This window comes from Neophocaena asiaeorientalis, unplaced genomic scaffold, assembly GCF_003031525.2.
Source record: "Neophocaena asiaeorientalis asiaeorientalis breed wild unplaced genomic scaffold, Neophocaena_asiaeorientalis_V1.1 scaffold757, whole genome shotgun sequence".
Classification (NCBI taxonomy): Eukaryota; Metazoa; Chordata; class Mammalia; order Artiodactyla; family Phocoenidae; genus Neophocaena; species Neophocaena asiaeorientalis.
In genome coordinates, this window is record NW_020172686.1 from 470,521 (window position 1) to 476,802 (window position 6,282).

Sequence of the window (6,282 nt, forward strand, 5' to 3'; positions counted from 1 at the left end):
TTTTTTCTGTGGTACGCGGGCCTCTCACTGTTGTGGCCTCTCCCGTTGCGGAGCACAGGCTCCGGACGCGCAGGCTCAGCGGCCATGGCTCACGGGCCCAGCCGCTCCGCGGCACGTGGGATCTTCCCAGTCCGCTGCATCGGCAGGCGGACTCTCAACCACTGCGCCACCAGGGAAGCCCCCTCCTTTCTTTTTTGACCCGTGAGGAATTTGTATGAATTTCCGAGAGGCCTTTCTAATTTCTAGGGTTACTGGACACAACAGATTCCTGGGAAGTGGATTAAATATTAAACGTGTGGCCAGGTGTTCTCCCGGGAGAATGTGACAGTGTCTGTGCTGTGACACCTTCTGTATCCCTCCCTTTGCATCCTCGCCACCCCAGAAGCTGCAGAGGCTGCCGCTGAACCAGTCTCAGTTGGGGGGCAGAGGGGAGGGATGGTCCCGAGTGGCAGGGCCTCTCCTTGGCGCCCACCCCCATTTAGCGGAGGCAGACAGGTGAGCGTTTCCCCGGAAATCTGAGTCTCTTGCCAGAAGAAGGAGCCCCTGGCCCTGCTCCCCGCGCTGTGGCCCGTTCTCTGCCTGGCCTGCCTCTCGGGCAAAGCACTTCAGCGCTGCTCCCCTCCCCGCATAATGCTGTCTGGGATCTGGAGGCCCATCGCAAGCTGTGTGATCGGGGCCTCCAGGAGAGCCTCCCCAAGCAGGGTGCAGCCCTGACGGTCTCTGGGACGATGTGCGCATTTCCCCGCAGGCCTCCTATCCCTCCCCTTACTGTTCCTGTGAAACAAACCGCCCCAAAACTCGGTGGCAAGAAACAGCATTTTACTATGTTCCCAAGTTCTTTGGGTCAGGAATTCAGAGACAGGGCCCCCTGGGATGGCTCACTTCGCTCCACAGTGTCTAGGGCCCCAGCGGGCCGGTGGGAGCCTGGCGGTGATTCGATGGCAGGGCCGGGTCTTTTGGAGGCAGCTGGACTCCCAGGGCTGGTTCTGTGGCTCTGGGGTCCGAGGGCCTGTGGATTCCACGGAGCGGCCAGGGCTCTGAGAGCAGGTGGACGCTGTGTGGCCTTTAATGACCCTGCTTCAGAAGTCACCCAGGGCCACCGGCTGTGCTCCCAGCCTCGAGGGAGGGAACACAGACCTCACCTCTGAACTGGAAGGCTGTCAAACCACGGAGCCTCCGCTGGCCCCGGGCTGGGGGGAGGGAAGGTCCTCCTCTTCAGGCATGGGGAGGAGGTTGTGCATGGAGGGAGACGCTGACCCGGCTCTACCACTGTGGGCAAGTGACGTGGCCTGGCTAGGCCTCAGGGTCCCCACCTGTAAAGTGGTAACAAGAACAGCACACGTCCCGTGAGGAATGACGAGGGGTACGTGGAGAATTGGGGGAATTAGTGTCCTGGGGCCACGTAACAAACACCACAAACTCCAAGGCTTAAAACAAGAGTAATTGGGATTCCCTGGTGGTCCAGTGGTTAAGAATCCACCTTCCAAGGCAGGGGACGTGGATTCAATCCCTAGTGAGGGAACTAGGTTGCCGCAGGATAGCTAAGCCCGCACGCCGCAGCTCTTGAGCCCATGCACTCTGGAGCACCACAACTAGAGAGAGCAGCCTGCGCGCCGCCACTAAGATCCCACTGCAGAGGCTTGTGGGAGGTGCCCCCTCCCTTTCTGACCCGCAAGAAGCCTTCCTGCGCATGTGCAGACAGGGCAGTTTCCCTGACCTCGGGAGGGGTTGTCTTATCTCTTTATTCCAGCAGAGCTCAGCTTCTGCCACCAGCTTTGTCCTTGGAGCATCTGGGTGAGAACAGAGCTTAGTGGTCCTCCACTGGGTGAACCCAGCTGTCCAGCGCCGGGGCCCGTCCATCTCCTGCGTCACCCTGAGGCTCTAGGGGAGGAACCTCCCTGCTTCCCCTGCCTCCCCTGCCTCCCCAGCCTCTGGTGCTGCCGGTGCCCCTGGTGTCCTGGGCTGGTAGCCGGCCTCTCCATCCTCAGCCAGCGCAAGGGCGGATGTGCTGCTTCACGAGGGTGACGGTGGGGCAGGATGCTGGGCCGCAGGGACACGCTTTCAGACATCTGGGCTTTGCGGCACTGGGTAAATTCTTACACGTCCAAGAAGCGATGAGGTTATGTGTTGGTTGTTGTTGAGGGACTGGGAGCTGGGGGCCTGCCGAGTGTTCCAGACAAAGGGATGGATGAGTGAAACGTGGTGGGCACAGTGGCGGGGACCAGACACGCATACAGCAACGTGGAAACATGGTGACAGGCAGGGTTTGATGAGAAAAAGGAGGGGAAACAGATTGAGATGTGGAAACACAATACCACTGGTGTGACTGGAAAACACACACAAAACAATCCTACACGTTTTGCAAGGATACATGTCTATTTAAAGATAAATATCAGACCTGCTGCAGAGGGGGCACCTGGGGAGGGGGCACCTGGGGAGGAGGTGGGGGGGGGAGGTGCAGAAGAGTGAAGTCAACAGAAGTTGCCCAGACCATGATGACGCGTCTCACAGTGAACATCTGATAAACTCACCTTTACGCTCGTGGTAATGAGGTCCCAGTAACAAGAGGAGTGTCTTCCTGGGCTCGAGGCCACACCCGAGCTTCTCAGGGAGCGGGGACTGCTTCCCACCCCTGGTTCTCAAAGTGGGGTCCCTGGAGCCGCGCCAGCAGCACCTGCGAACTTGTCAGAAATGCCAATTATTAGTATTAGAGTATTTTAAAGCACTTTTATTGTGATAAGAACTCTGAATGTGAGAGCTATACTCTTCACATGTGTCTTTAGTGCTGAGAAGTCTGGTCAAGCGACCTCTGCCCATGTTTCTACTTAACTTTTGTCGATTTGTGGATGTTCTTTACATACATTTTGGTTGTGGTTCTTCGTTATACGTATTAAAATATCTTTTGCCCTAAAAACCAAGAAAAGAAATGCAAATCCTGGCCTCACGTGGCTTGGAAGCTCCAAGGGTGGGGTGGCCTCATTCTCACACAGGCCCCCAGCGCGAGCAGCAGTGGTTGAGAGGCGCCAGCGTGCTGGGGGCCCCCCCCCGCCCCGGGCTAGCAGGGGGCCTCCGGGCGCTGCCACGGGGCCTGTCTCGGGTGGCGCCTGAAGTTGCGGTGCAGAGTCTGTTAAGAGGCATCGCTTTTCCTACTGGCTGCGGGAGGTGCCCCCTCCCTTTCTGACCCGCAAGAAGCCTTCCTGCGCATGTGCAGACAGGGCAGTTTCCCTGACCTCGGGAGGGGTCGTCTTATCTGCCCTGTGGGGCAGACGTAGACCTGCTCTTACGGTAAGAAGCACAGCCTTTCCCTAAGCCCTTACGCTTCCCTCGTGGGGTGGGCCTGGAGTTAAATGAGAGCACGTCCTGAGGGGCTGCGGACGGAGAGGACTGGAAACGTCTGGCTGCAGGTGGGGGGCGGGCAGCCGAGTGGTAAGGGTGGGGTCAGGGCCCCGCGAGCCAGACCCGAGGCTTTTAGGTCTGCCTTTGAGGAGCAAGGTGGGCTCTCGGGTCTGAAAGATCCTGCTGCCCGTCCCCCCTTGCAGGGGCGTGGCTCTCCCAGAGGGTGTCGTCGCTCACTCCCGCAGGCCTGAGCTTTCCTGGGACGAGTTGGGCCCTGCACGGAATCGCAGGTGGGCGCCAGTCAGGGACCCAGGATGGGTTGCCTGGAGCCCTGCCCGGCAGGCGGCCCAGCTGATGCACAGCTGCCGATGGGCCCAAAGGTGACTTCTGAGGTCCCTTCAGCCCAGCAGAGACCCCTGGGCCCTCACTCAACTCATCCGTGATTTAAGAGAGAATCGTTTCGGGACTTCTCTGGGGGTCCAGTGGTTAAGACTCTGCGCTCCCAATGCAGGGGGCCAGGGTTCTGTCCCTGGTCGGGGGACTAGATCCCACCTGCATGCCGCAGCTAAAGGATCCTGCACATGGCAACGCAGATCCTGCATGCCGCAAGTAAGACACGGCGCGGCCAAATAAAATAAATAAATATTTTTTAAAAACGCAAAGAAATAATCATTTCTTGACGTAGAATATTATCCTATTATAGAATAACTATAGAAATTATAATTATACCTAATTATAACTCAATTATTTTAAATGAGTAACATAGTTATTATTACTATATAATCATTAATTATAACTATATCATTAATAGATACTAATTATTAGTTATAAATTGTATGGTTTTAGTTGTAATCACTATGTAATTAATAATAAATCATTATTTAAATAGTTTCTATTATTTATACTAACAATTAAATGAAATTATTAATATAATCACTATGGATATTAATTATAGCCACAATTATAATGATGAGAAGCGGCAGAATATTATTTTCTTGTTTACATAGAGCAGGAGAGCAAATCTAAGACGTGACTCTCTCCTTCAACTCGCCTCTGGACTCCTCATGGGTCCCACTTGCAGCCTGTGCCTCTCGCAGGGGCTGAGCCAGCCTGACCCCGGCTCTGGGCCTCCCCGTCCACAGGGAGCCCGCCGGCCCAGCTGGTGCAGAGGGCTCGCACAGGACCCCTGTCCCCCGCCTTCAGGAGGCCCCTCCGCCGGCCTCGGGGTCCTGGCTTTGCCTGATGATCCGGGCGTCCCACCCAGGCTGAGAACAGACACCTGTCCCCAGCAGACGTCCCCGGAGCTGTGAGGTTTATCCCCTCAGCACTTCTCATTTGTTTCTCCATAACATTAATTTCTCGGTCCCCAGGAGCTCTCTCTCACCATCCGGGAGGGCTCCTCTGGGCAGAGTGTGTGTTGGACGAGGCGATCTCTTCAGCTTCTGCGTCGCCCCTCTTCCCTCCTCGGACCCGCCGGCTCAGGGTTGTCAGCGCCTCGAGCAGCCCTCTTGTCTCAGGGGCTGGGGCTGGGGGGCTCCGAGGAGAACACCACCATGTTTCTGGGCCTTCCCGCTCTCGGCCCCCTCTGCCCGCTTTCAGCAGGGAATCGGGTGTCCAAACGCTGATCAGGACATGTCTCTTGTCGTCCTGGAAGTGTAGGCTGTAAGGAAGCTCAGCTTGACCACTGAGATGGCTGGTTTTAGGTGTCCCCTCAGCCGGGCCACAGGGAGGCCCAGAGAGCTGGTCACGTGTTATTTCTGGGAGGGCCTGTGAGGGTGTTCCCTTGAATCAGCGGATAAAGAGATCCACCTTCTCCAGTGGCGGGGGGGCATCATCCAGTCCACGGAAGGGCTGAGTAGAGCAAAAAGGGAGAACAAGGGCTAATTTGCTTTTTCTGCACGAGCTGGGACAGCCATGTTCTCCTGCGCCCCACCAGTGGCTCCGCCGACTTCAGTTCAGCCTCGGGACTTGGACTGAACAACACGTGCTTTCCTAGGCCTCCAGCTTGCAGGTCCTGGGACTCCTCAGCTTCCATGTGTGCCAGTCCCTCATAAGTCTCTTCTATCTGCTTATCCATCCATCTATCATCTATTCATCTATCTATCTATCTATCATCTTCTACCTACCATCTATCTATTATCTATCTAATCTATCTACCCGTTTATCATCTGTCTATCGTCTACCCATCCATCCATCCATCTATCGTATTGGTTCGACTTCTCTGGAGAGCCCTGACTATTACAACTGCTTGTCGGCAGTGTGACTTCAGGCAATTTACCGAGCCTCTCTCTACTGCACTTTCCCTGTCCGCAAGATGGGAGTTAATATGGCATCTCCCTCACAGGCTCTTAGTGAAGATGAAAGAACCAAGGTATGAAGGTGCTGTGCACAGCGAGAGCTCCCAGGTGCCCCTGTGACCATTGCTGTCGCTATCTGCTCTCCGCTCCCACACGTGTGCAAGATTCCACCCTCCATGGAGGCATCTAAGAGACGTGACTCCATCTTCCTTGAACCTACATCCTATTGCCAGCTTTCATCTCGTCAGAGGTTGTCCAGGTGGGGACCCTGGACCCATAGTATCAGCGTCCACTGAGAACTTGTCAGAAGTGCAAATTCCCAGGGCCGCCCAGATCTGCTGAGTCAGAAGCTCTGGGAGTGGCCTCACGTCTGCTTTCAGGAGCCCGCCAGGGGGTCTGGGGCTTGATCAAGCGTCAGGCCTCATCTGAGAGGTCACCTTCAGCTCGGGGTGTCAGGACTGGAGAACGCCAGGTGACAGATGACATCGCTGGCCCCTTGTGGGAAGACTGTCCCTTCCATGACACTGACCAGGAGGCTGGCCAGCAGAAAATGGTCAGAAGATAGAGCCAGGTCCCCATCATGGGGCCAGGTCCCAAGGGGGGCCTGCATGTGTACAAGCTGTCCCCTGCGTCCCTGATTCTTTCAGCG